Here is a 13,623-nt window from a genome sequence, read left to right as displayed (position 1 = left end):
GACCTGAGCCAAAGTCAGACGCTCAACCAACTGAGCCCCCCAGGCACCCCAAAATTTTTTTTTAATTTAAATTTTAGTTAACATACAGTGCAGTATTGGTTTCAGGAGTAGAATTTAGTGATTTATCACTTACATACAACACCCAATGCTCATCACAACAAATGCCCTCCTTGATACCCATCACCAATTTGGTCCATCTCCCACCCACCTCCCTCCTTCAACTCTGTTTGTTCTGTATCACTGAGAGTCTCTTGGGGTCTGTTTTCCTCTCTCCTCTTCCCCTTCCCCTCCCCCTGCTTCCCATATGTTCATCTGTTTTATTTCTTAAATTCCACATATGAGTGAAATCATATGGTATTTGTCTTTCTTTGATTGATTTATTTCACATAGCATAATAATACATTCTAGCTCCATCCATGTCATTGAAATGGCAAGATTCCATTCTTTTTGATAGCTGATTAATATTCCATTATATATATATATATATATATATATATATATATATATATATACACACACACACCCCACATCTTCTTTATTCATTCATTAGTTGATGGACATTTGGGCTCTCTCCATAGTTTGGCTATTGTTGATAATGCTGCTATAAATTTAAGGGTGCATGTATCCCTTCAAATCTGTGTTTGTATCCTTTGGGTAAATACCTAATAAGGCAGTTGCTGGATCATAGGGTAATTCTGTTTTCCATTCTTTTGAGGAACCTCTTTACTATTCTCCAGAGTGTCTGCACCAATTTGCATTCCTATCAACAGTGCAAGAGGGTTCCCCTTTCTCTGCATTCTCTCCAACACCTATTGTTTCTTGTATTGTTAATTTTAGGCATTCTGACAGGTGTAAGGTGGTATCCGATTGTGGCTTTGATTTGTATTTCCCTGATGATGAGTGATGTTGAGTATCTTTTTATGTGTCTGTTAGCCATCTGGATGTCGTCTTTGGAAAAGTGTCTATTCATGTCTTCTGCCCATTTCCTACCTGGGCTGTTTGTTTTTTGGGTGTTGAGTTTGTTAAGTTCTTTACAGATTTTGGATACTAACCCTTTATCAGATATGTGATTTACAATTACCTTCTCCCATTCCACAGGCTGCCTTTTAGTTTTGTTGATTGTTTCCTTCACTGTGTGGAAGCTTTTGATTTTGATGAGGTCCCAATAGTTCATGTTTTCTTTTGTTTCCCTTGCCTTTGGTGACATATCTAGTAAGAAGTTGTTCTGGCCAAGGTCACAGAGGTTGCTGCCTGTGTTCTCCTCAAGGATTTTGATGGTTTCCTGTCTCACATTTAGGTCTTTTATCTATTTTGAATTTATTTTTGTGTATGGTGTAAGAAAGTGGTCTAGTTTCATTCTGCATGTCACCGTCCAATTTTCCCAACACTACTTGTTGAAGAGACTGTCTTTTTTCCATTGGATACTCTTTACTGCTTTGTTAAAGACTAGTTGACACACAACTTTGATTAGCACTAATTACTTGGCCCCAACCAAGTACAAGGAGACTGGAAACTGTATCCAGGAAGAATTAGGATATCAGGAAGCACATAATCGCTTCCTAGTTGAGGTAAGAGTGGCCGCATATGGTAGTCAGTAGCATTATTCCAGGTACATGGTATGATTGCAGTTCCAAGCCTCCTTCTGCACTTTCTAACAGTGTCTTTCTTCCTATAAAGGGGATATATATATAATGATTTTTTACAAAATCATTGTAACTATGATGTGACAGAAAAGGAATGAATGAATTTCACATCAAAATCTGATTGATGTGTATGCAGAATCTAATCTAGTTGTATGCAGTGTTAATATCATATGGCCAATCAGGTAATTAAAAGCACAGTAATTGATCAGAGAAATCTATTTGATAGCAGGAAGGAATGGTTTCAAGGTATTATTGATCAATTGATAGTTAACATGCTCTGGTTCAGTTCTTGTGTACCTCTAGTACACAAGATTTGATTTGGTGAATATATTCATTGTGTTGGGTGTTTCTCATGCCATGTCTGTTCTGAACACTTTCAATGTCATCTATGATTATTAGAAATAAATGAGTTGAGTTAGTGGATTTAGGAGAAAAGACACTGGTCAGTGGGACCTTATGAAGATATGGGTAAATATATAATTTGTCAGAGAAATTATGAGATGTTTTGCCTTCTTATGTCTACAAAATTGGGATAAGTCAAGAACACAGCTGGAATTTGATCAATTAGAATAGAGAATCCAACTGAGGCTGAACTTATGCACTCCTCCTGGTTGCCCTGGCAACAGGGCCCCCTTTCCATGCTAGCAATATTATAGTGTGAGTGAAGAAATAATTGGAGGTACAGAATATTTGTTCAAGTCAACTCCTCCTTCTGGGAAAGTTAAGGAGGAGTTTGCTAAAGGCAAAAGATGAGGTCATGAGAGGGGAAGAATTTGAATTAAAAAAGAAAAAAAAATAATTAAATTGAACCTCAGCCTGAAAGCTTCTGGGCATAGCACTGCTCATAGCAATGTTTCTTCCCAACTTTGGTTGAAGGCAGAGTAGATAGTAAATCACATGGTTGCATATCTATGTTATCTCTTTCATTGTAGCCCAGGAAAAGCACTGGACTGGGAAATTGTGACCTGTATAATTGGCTTGGATTGGAGCCATCTGCTTTGTGGATTGCTCTGTCTGCTCTTACAGCTAGCCAAGAAGTTCTCATTTGCCCAGAAGGGTTAAGAGGGAGTCAAAACAGCCTTGCCCATATTTTTCCTGTGAATTTAGCTTACTTTGTTTTAAATGTTGTCCTTAGGTGTATTTTATCCGTGCCACATATATCTTTCAAATTCTGCTCAATAGTCTGAGCCTTTTCTTCTTTTATTAAATATATGTTGACTGTGCACCACTGCTTGGAGAACAGAGAGATTGGGAAGAGTTAGCAATGAGCATTTCCTGTTTCACTTCTGCCTTTTCTTTCGCTGAACCCTTCCCACTAGCAAAAGAAGAGGATACAAGGTGATCCCTTTATCCCATTCCCTGTAGCCAGAGTAGAAATAAGGAAGAAAACTACAAAGCATTACTTAAACTGTGGCGTCGGGGCACTCTGACACATATGGTTGCCCTACCTAAAATCAGTAGGAGAGAATAGAGAGAGACCTGGATAGAAAAAGGATCATCTGGGGATGTTCTAGAAAGAAGACTTGGCCTTGATGCACACTGAATATTCCTGGACAGTTGTAATTACTTTGTAGCCAAGTTCAGTTTCTAATAGGGACCATGAGATTGTTTCAAGATAAAGGATCTCATGGCCTCTTGTCCATGAATAACTTGTATCAGGTTAGAATATAGTAAGAATGAGTTCCTGGAAAGTTTTACAAATTCATGTTCATGGTAAAGCCTCAGGAAAGGCCTTATTATTGACCAAAGTGTGGTCAAGGTTAAGGACTAACTGACCAAGTGAATTCCATTTTCTGCTCGCATGACTATTGCTTAAGAAAATTTAAATACGTTCCATTTTGCTTAAGGCAAACCTATCAAGCTCCATTTTTTTTTCAACTCAGATCCCGATTGAAGTAAAGGGGGACCCCTGTCATAGGAGAAAATGACAGTGACTGTATGCAGTGGGCAGCCTTTGAGGTGGTCCTGATGTTCCCTGCTTCTGATATTCAAGCCAGTGTAGGGTGAGTGTAGGTTGAACCAAGTGGCTAGCTTTTAATGAATAAAATATAGTAAGATGATGGGGTGTTATTTCTAAGATTAGACTTCTGTCTTGTTTGCCTTGTTTTCTGTCTGTCTCCATCTCTGTCTCTGTCTGTCTGTCTGTCTCTCTCTTGGAACCCTTACTCTGGAGCAAAATTACCACACACAATTTCTGTAGTCTTATGGGAGGCCCGTGTGGCAAGGAGCTGTTTCCAAACATTTCTCAAGGACCTAAGACCCACCAGTAGTCATGTGAGTGTGTTTGTAAGCCAGGCCTCCCCAAATCAAGCCTTGAGAAGACTGTTGCCTCTGCTGGTGTGGGAACTGTAGCCTGTGACCTGGCCTCTGAGCCAGAGGATGCTGTTCAACTGTGCTCAGATTGCTGACCCACAGAAATTGTGAGATAATAAATGCTTACTGTTACAAACCACTACATTTTGGGATAATTTATTCCTCAGCAGTGAATAGTTAATATACTGTACTTAAATAGTGGGTTCTGTGTGATGAAAATGTTCAGAAAGAAAAAAAATACATAGACACAGACACACAACAGACACACAGACACACACACACACACACACACACACACACACACACACACACACATCTAGAATTGCCACAAAACAAATTCCCTTTGTATGCTGTGTAGTTTTTCCTATACTCTTCTTCAGTCTCTGCACTAATTTTATTTTCTGCTCCATGCTTTTCTGGATATCTTCCTCCATGTTGATGGTGGGGAAACGTTAAAGCTGTCCCATAAAATATTAGCAAGTAATCAACAGAGAACCCAGTCTCAGGCTTAAAGACCATGCATTGCATTATACAATGTATATTTGGGAGAAGCACTACAGGTCTTTCTTAGGAAAACCAAAAGGAAAATTTTCCTGTGAGTTTTCATAAAGAGAACCCTCTAAAATGTAGAGAATGACATCCTCAAGAACATTCCTAACAAATCCTTACAGTAAATATAACAGTGAATTTTAAATGATTGTTTGTTTGTTTATTTATTTATTTATTTATTTATTTATTTGGAATGAGAGAGAGATGCTGTCAGTGGAGAGCTTGACACAGAGCTCTATCCCACGAACTGTGAGATCATGACCTGAGCTGAGCCCCACAGGTGCCCAACAAAGAAGATTTTTTTAATGTTTTATTTATTTGAGAGATAGAGAGACAGAGACAGAGACAGAGGAAGTGGCAGAGAGAAGAAAGGACAGAAGATCCAAAGTGGGCCCTGCACTGTCAGTGCAGAGTCTGATGCAGGGTTCAAACTCATGAACTGTGAGATCCTGACCTGAGCCAAAGTCGGTCACTTAACCTACTGAGCCACCCAAGCGGCCCAATAATAATTTTTAATGAGCTGTTTCCTTCCAAGTCTGTCAATATGGTCTTTATTTCTAGTCTTAATGACTAATCTAATTGTAGGTATGGCACCCAGGTAAAACTTAACTAGCTTCCAAGGAGAATGTCTTCCATATTTGCCCTTTTCAACAACAGCAAGCTTGATACCACATCAGAGAGGTGTTAGTCAAATTTCTTCCGCAGATGGTGGGTTGTCTTTTAAGAATGGTTTAAAGTTCTACCTTGTGACCAAGGAAAGCATAGTTGGCAGGTAACTTCTTAAATTCTTTTCTAGGTATAGAATTCTATGATCTTTTTCCTCAAGCCTAATTTTAGTATTTGCTACAGAAAAGGTAACATATTTGGCTTGAAAAACCCGCTGAAGGAAGATTATGTTCAGGCAACTTCCCATACTATTCTGACTATAGGGGTAGCTAAAACGCTACAGGAATTTTCAGTTTCTTTCTTTAGCACAGTACAGATTCTTAGAGTCATCAGATTATAGGTGCCATATACCACTTCAATTTAGGAATAATGGTGTCATGCTCTTTTAGTTAGGCATGAGAAAGTACCTGTACTTAAAACTATTTCCAGACTTGGCAGTTTTTACTGCAGCCTGCACATGTGCAAATAATTCTTACTAAAATCACTTAACACTTCCTCATGAGCCATGTGTGACACACTGATTTATGAGTATATCCTTTTAGTAGGAAATGAGTTTGAATTTTACTTTAGGAAGTAAGAGTTATATTGCAAGCGGAAATATAAAAAGATAGATAAAAATCCTTTCAGCTAGTAATGTCACAACATCTCTAATCAAAGAAAGCACAACAGAGCCACAGGAATATCCTTTTACTTTGGAGAACGAAGCAAAAAAATTCCCTTTAATGTTTCAAAAGAGGATAGAAGCAAAATATTCTTTGTGATAGACGTTTGTTAATGTGCAGTGCAGATTTATTATTATGTCTTCAAAAATTAATTTAAAATCACACCCCCCACCCTCATATAAAGTCCTTGGAGGCTTCCGGCATTCACCTTGTACTTGTTCCATTCTGTCTTCTAGTAACTTGGTGATTATCCCTTTCACTCACTAAGAGGCTTTAGCACCTATCTCCGTCTTGCTCTTTGCCACGAGTCTTGACATCATCGTGTGCAGGTCCCAAATCTACTTGGTCACCTGTGATCTCCTAGTCAAACCAACCAATGGATATCTCTCAGTCTTTATTTTGCTCTACCGGAGAGGGGGAGGGAGCTCTAGCACTTGGCACTTACCGCCTTTCCTGCGATCTTGAAATGCTCTACCTTCTTGGTTTTTGATGCCATACCTTTCCCTCCTTTCTTTATTCTCTCCGCTCATGGTACTGCTCTTATAGTGTTCTTTAGGCTCCCATCACTCAGGGTTGTAGTCTGATTTTCTTATTCTATTCAGGCTCCTTGAATGAGATCGACCCTTTTGGCTTAATTGAATATTTTTATATGTGTGATTCTAAAATATTTATATTTATCCCTAATTTTAGTTCTGGGTTTCATATCATACTGACTAATATCTATTTGAGTATATCAACAATATTCAAGCTAAATAAATCCACAGTTGAACTCATTTCACACCCCAGACCCCACCCCTGCCGGCTTCCTCTGTTCCCTACCAGTGAATGGCTCGTTAGCTAACCAGTTGCTAAGGCCAAACACTTAGATATTGTTCATTCTTTCTTGTGGTCCCTTATCTCAGATGTGCGGTAAATCACAGAGACTCTTTGATTCTACCTGTTAAGTGTTTCTCAAATCCATCTACGTAGACTTATGCTTACTGCTACTCTCCTAGTTTCTTCCTTGGATTTCTGCAGCGGCTACCCCCTTCTCATTCATTTTCCATACTGCGGTGATTCCTCTAAAACCTGGATATTCCTGCTTACAACTCTGCAGTGGATTTTCATTGTCTTCATAATAAAGTCCAAGTTTATAAGGCTCTAAATAATGTGGCCCCAGCTCACCTCTTTATTCTGCCCTTTTGTTCCTTTTGCCAAAACACTAAGTTCGTCCAAAGTGAACTTCTTTTACTTCTATGAATAAAATTTGTGCTTTCTCACTCCTGGGTCTTCAAATAAGTCCTTCCACCCACCACCCCCTTTCCCATTGCTTATTCTCTGGCTAGCTCATATTTATTCAGGTGTCTCCTTAGATGGCTACTTAAAGGTCAGGAAAAGTGTTCCTTCTATATGTTCTCATAATATCATGCATCATCCACATCATAACATTCACCACACTGTGTTTTAATTGCCTTTTTACCCATATATATTTCCTATCAAATTGTGTTTTGAGGGCAGTGTTACCTACCAATGCTTGACAATATTTTGATTCTCCTCTTCTTCTCAAATACAGAGATTTTGTTTCTGTATCTCTGAGCCCTCTTACAGTTAGAGCATGTGACTGTAACCAGAAGTGATGTGTGCCATCATTGGCCCAGGCCCTTTCCCTGATGTATGGTTCTTCATGCTTTGTTCTTCTAACGTGGCCTCTAAGACCACATGATCCAGATGGTTCAGCTACCAGGTGATGAGCCTGTGTCAGCCCAGGTCCCTGAGTGAGCAGAGGCCCATGCATGGCACAGGTAGCATGAGTGAGAAACAAACGTGTGTTGTGTAAAGGCACAGAGATTTTTGGTGGTTTATTATCACAGCATTATGTAGCCTGTTCTGTCCAATGCAGGCAGGGCTTGTGTCTCTGTCCTTTGCTGTGCTATTAACTGCACCTAGCGCAGTGCCCACCTGGCACATATTAAGTACTCAGTAAATATTTGTTGATTGAGGGGACTTACTGAGTTTTCCTTTCAAAAGATGCATTAATTAGCAACATATAAAAGTGACATTAAAAAAATTTTTTTTTCTTAATATTTATTTATTTTTGACAGAGCGGCAGAGTGTGAGCAGGGGATGGACACAGAGAGAGGGAGACACAGAACCCAGAGCAGGCTCAAGGCTCTGAGCTGTGAGCACAGAGCCCGATGCGGGGCTCAAACTCATGACCGGTAAGATCATGACCTGAGCCGAAGTTGGATGCTTAACTGAGTCCCCCAGGCGCCCTAAAAGTGACATTTTAAATGATACTCCAGTGACCTGAAAGTGTTAACGTAATTCTTAATTGTCTAAGTTGCTTCCAGAGAATGCATGACTACCACATATAGGAAAATCTTACAAATACTTCAGTATATTACCCAACTAAAAGTAACACTACTGACCCCACACATCAGTTAGATATGTATTTCGAGTACTTTTTCTAGGAGTGATGTATCTACAGGGCTACTGTTTTACTACGGATGTTTTATTTATTTGTTCTTTAGCTCCAGTCAGCCTTTCAGAACTTTTCAGCTCACTCATCATATTTTGTCAGCCTTTCTCCATGACAGGGTGTTTACAGGTAGGATGAAAATATAAAGCTACTTTACAGCCGGAAGTTGTTACTCTGAGTTAAATGATGGATGCATGCTCTTTTTACGACATTGAGGTACTTTTTATGTCACATCAATACCTTAATATCTACCATCTGAATATGCCAGTTGCAGACTTGGCTGGGCTGATATCTGATAGTGGAAGAGTGCTTCTTTCTTGTTCTCTTGGAAGAACAGGATTTCCATTCTTATTTCTTGTGGTCTTAATCTATATAGATAAGCAAAATTGATAATCTATCCTTTTATCTTACCTTACCTTGTTTTATTAAAAATTTTTTTAACGTTTTTTTATTTTTGAGACAGAGAGAGACAGAGCATGAATGGGGGAGGGTCAGAGAGAAGGAGACACAGAATCGGAAACAGGCTCCAGGCTCCGAGCTGTCAGCACAGAGCCTGACGCGGGGCTCGAACTCACAGACTGCGAGATCATGACCTGAGCCGAAGTCGGCCGCTTAACTGACTGAGCCACCCACGTACCCCAATTACCTTGTTGTAGATGTACATTTTTGTTGTCTTTCATTCCAGTTATTATGTGTTTGATATAACCTCCTCAACTTTGGTCCAACGTGGAAATAGATTTCTTTTGTACTAAATACCATAAAGTAGACAATTACATCTTCTGTCTTTATATCCTTGTCCCAGCTTTATTGAGTTATAATTGACAAAAATTGTATATATAATTAGGTTTACAGTGTGATGAATTGATACATATAAACATTGTGAGATGGTTATCATAATCAAGCTAATTAACATATCTATTATCTCACATAGTTACCTTTTTTGCACATGTGTGTATATGTGTGTGCAGTGAGAACATTTAAGATCTACTCTCTTAACCCATTTCAAGTATACAGTACTTCTTGTGGTTAACTGTAATCACATTGATGTAGTTTTTAGATGTCTGGACCATATTCCTCTTGCATACCTAAAACTTTATACTCTTTGATAGACATCTCACCACTTCTTCTTCCTCCAACCCCTGACAACCACTGTTCTACTCTGCTTCTAGTAGTTCAACTGTTTAGATTCCGCATGTAAGTAAGATCATGCAGTATTTGTCTTACTGTGCCTGGCTTATTTCTCTTAGCATTACATCCTCAAAATTAATACATATGACAAGGCCAAACAATATTCTGTTATGTACATACACACACATCGTATTTTTTTTATCCATTCATCCTTTGATAGACGCTTAGTTTGTTTCCATTTATCTTGGCTACTGTGAATAATGCTACGGTGAACATGAGCATACAGGTATCTCTTTGAGACAATGATTTCCTCCTCTTTGGGTATATACCTAGATACAGGATTACTGGATCATGTGGTAGTTCTATTTTTAATCTTTTGAGGGGCCGCCATACTGTTTTCCATGATGGCTGTACCAATTTACATTCTCACTAGTAGTGTACAAGGGTTCCCTTTTCTCCACGTCCTTGCCAGTACTTGTGTTTTTGGTGACAGCTATTCTAACAGGTGTGGAATGATATCTCATTGTGGTTTTGAATTATAGTCCTCTGATGATAAGTGATGTTGAGCATTTTTTCATATATTTGTTGACAACTTGTATATCTTCTTTTGAGATTTGTATCCTTAAGAATATCGACATGTCTGTTAATACTATGTTATGCTAACGAATAGCTTTTTGAGGTTTAGTTTTATTTATGAAAATTTAGGTGGCAGTCCAAAGCTCAGGAAGGTGAAGGATTTATTAAGAACCAGGACAGGGACGCCTGGGTGGCTCAGTTGGTTAAACATCTAACTTTTGACTGTGGCTCAGGTCATGATCTCACGGTTTGTAAGTCTGAGTCCTGTATTGGGCTCTGTGCTGATAGCATGGAGCCTGCTTGGGCTTCTTTGTTTCTCTTCCTCTCTCTCTGCCACTCTCCTGCTTATGCATACTCTCTCTATCAAAATAAATAAATAAATTTAAAAAAGGAAAAAAGGAGGACTATGCATACAACTCATCAAAATCAAAATGCCATTCAGCATTTGCCCTCAAATACTGGACAGCAAATGAATTTGTTGCCACCTCACAAAAGCCCTGCCTTGAACTGCCACTTGTCTGCCTTGTAACTCATCTTTCCTGTGACCTAGTTCTTAGCCTGGTTTTTGTCTTTAAGTTGTCACTATAAAATCTCTAACTGGGCTATGTCCATGGTTGCATTGTTCCTTTTAGTAGTCTCAAAATTGTATCTTTATTTTTTACTGTATCAGAGAATATGGCCAGGAAGACAAATTGTATTTGCTAGGGGAAAAATGAAATTAGTTCTATATGTCCTTGACTATATATATTTGTGGTTGTTTTGGGGTCAGGCAACTCTGCTTCAGGTCCTGTCTCTGCCACTTTTCTAACTCTCTTGTCTTAGGCTATAAGAATTATAGATAATATTTATCAAGATCTTCCTATTTGCCTAGTACTGTATTACATGATTTATGTATGTCATTTTATTTATTTCTCATAAAAATCTTAGGAGGAGAGACCGCTGACAGTGGTTAAGTAGTTTGCCGATGGTCCAGTAGCTGATAGATTAGGCACGGTCAGAATTTAGATTCAGGCTTTCTGACTCAAGAGAACCTGCACTTTTAGCCACACTGAGTTTTTCTAGGTATAAAGTAAAAATGATAATACCTATTTTATGGAACTAGCTTGGTGATTAAGTAATATAGTGTATAAAAAGTGCATTCTTTTTTTAAATTTAAGTTTTATTTTTTTTAACTCATTTTATTTTATTTTAGACAGAGAGAGAAAGAGAGCATAAGCAGAGGAGAGAGAGAGAGAGAGAGAGAGAGAGAGAGAGGGAGAGGGAGAGAGGGAGAGAGAGAGAGAGAGAGAGAGAGAGAGAGAGAGAGAGAATATCTCATGCTCAGTGTGGAACCTGACGTGGGGTGTGATCCCACAACCCTGGGATGAGGATCAGGATATGAGCTGAAATCGAGAGTCAGACGCTCAACCAACTGAGCCACCCAGGTGCCCCTCTTTTTTTTTTTAATCAACCTTTATACACCAAATGTTAGCAGACTCTCAGGGTACGTTGCATTCTCCATTAAACAAGGGTGACTTTCGCTAGAAACCCAGTGCCTTTGGGATAGTGATTCATTATTTTATACTGAAGAAAAGCAGAAAGTTTTATGGTTTTAGCATAGCATGAAGAAGCACGTGTTAAAAAGAACAATAGCCAGATGACCCTCAGCAGTCTCTAATGGTGTGGTACCGGGCTCTGGGTCAGCCCCTGGCCTATGAGCCCATCAGTAATTTGAGTGATGGTAAAGAAACTGAGGAAATTAGCTAAAGGAATTGGCATTAAGAAGCAGCTCCATACACTTAGTGATGGATTGAAAATAACAAAAGTAAAGTTAGAGACAACTCTAAACCTTACACTTGGATTTTACCAGAAAAATTCAGGTTGTATTCTTACTAGAAGTTTGTTTAGTACGCCTCTTACAGTTTTAGCTGACTGGAGGCTCAAGTGGGAATCACTCGTGTGTCATGAGCGTTAAAAGAGCTTATGCCATTATAGGAAGCATTGTTTTCCAAAATGAGGCAATGAGCAGTACTACTGTGTAATATCAAACCAGGTCTAGTCCATTTCAGTCATGTCCCAGTCCATATGCCGAAAGGTTCATCGGCCGTCTGTTTGCGTGTGGAGGCCAGACCACACTAATAAAGGGTTTTCTGACTCTTTTATTGGAGGAACTGTTAAATCTGGGTTTTCGCCTGTGGAATGTTAACCGCTATCTTCAAATACTTGAGGAGCTGTCGTGTACAATTGGGAGTAGCCTTAATCTGTGTAGTGCCAGAGGACAGAAAAGCGGAAGGATGAATGGATCACGGTTATAGAGAATCAGTTTGGGCTTAATATAAGCAAGAGCTTTTTAGCTGTTGAAGCCATCTGAAATTAAAGTAACTGTTCTGTCGGTATTGCAGTGAGTCCCTTCCCTGCCGGTAGAAGTGTTAAAGCAGCTACTGGAAAAAATCCTTGTTAGGGGAGAGTATGGGAAAGACTTCTGCTTTGGGTGACTGGTTAAACCTGACGGCTTCTAATGTCTCTTCTGAGTCCAGAATTCTTTAATATTATGAAAAAAAGACATAAATGTTTGTTTTTATTTTAATTTTTTTCCTTAATGTTTATTTATTTTTTTTTTTTTAAATTTTTTTTTCAACGTTTTTATTTATGGGACAGACAGAGACAGAGCATGAACGGGGGAGGAGCAGAGACAGAGGGAGACACAGAATCGGAAACAGGCTCCAGGCTCCGAGCCATCAGCCCAGAGCCTGACGCGGGGCTCGAACTCCCGGACCGCGAGATCGTGACCTGGCTGAAGTCGGACGCTTAACCGACTGCGCCACCCCGGCGCCCCATGTTTATTTATTTTTGACACAGAGAGAGAGAGAGAGACAGAGCATGAGCAGGGGAGGGGCAGAGAGAGAGAGAGAGAGAGAGGGAGACACAGAATCTGAAGCAGGCTCCAGGCTCTGAGCTGTCAGCACAGAGCCCGATGCGGGGCTCGAACTGACGGACCGCGAGATCATGACCTGAGCCGAAGTCAGACGCTCAACCGACTGAGCCACCCAGGCGCCCCAAAGACATAAATGTTTGTAATGAAGCAAAATATTGCCTTATAAAATGAAATCTAAATGAAGAGAAAAATGGGTTCTAGCAGAGACCTTACCTTTTCAAGAAATAGTCACTTTTTTATTGTATATGTAAATAAAATATTCTTTTCATCTATAAATAGGAAGGTGAATTTATTATTTTAGGACAACACAGCAGATGTCAGGAAAACTGGATGTTTGGGCCAGCCTACATGGTTTCCTTTGGGAATATGATAGTGGAAGTCAGGTTATCGGAGGAGTCCAGGGTGAGTGTAAACCTCATCCTCACTCCCAGGGAAATGTTCAGTCACATCAGGTTCTAATGTTTCCTTCCACACAAAAGGGAGGTGTCCAACCAAGAACCCACCCTCTTGTTTTCTAGTCATTTCCCTTCTTATTAAACACATTAAAAAAATCCCTTGGATCAAGTTATAGTTTAATCCAGTAGTCTTGTAGTTAGTTACACTAAGATGCTTTTATTTTTGCTTAGACCCTATATGTGTATTTTGTTGTCCAAATTTCTCATGTAGTACCTTGTGGCCCATATTTTAAACATTACCTCTTTTGATCATGTTTCT

General features: G+C 39.3%; 1 protein-coding gene across 4 annotated transcripts in view; it reads left to right on the top strand.

Annotated features, from left to right (window-relative positions):
* Window positions 1-13,623, top strand: part of TMEM117 (transmembrane protein 117) — a 497,242-nt gene that overhangs the window by 106,076 nt on the left and 377,543 nt on the right. The window lies entirely within an intron of this gene.

The sequence above is a fragment of the Puma concolor genome, chromosome B4 (assembly GCF_028749965.1).
Source record: "Puma concolor isolate L17-30 chromosome B4, mPumCon1.1.hap2, whole genome shotgun sequence".
NCBI classification, from domain to species: domain Eukaryota; kingdom Metazoa; phylum Chordata; class Mammalia; order Carnivora; family Felidae; genus Puma; species Puma concolor.
Note: the sequence above shows the minus strand (reverse complement) of the source record. Positions and strands in the feature narration are given on the sequence as shown.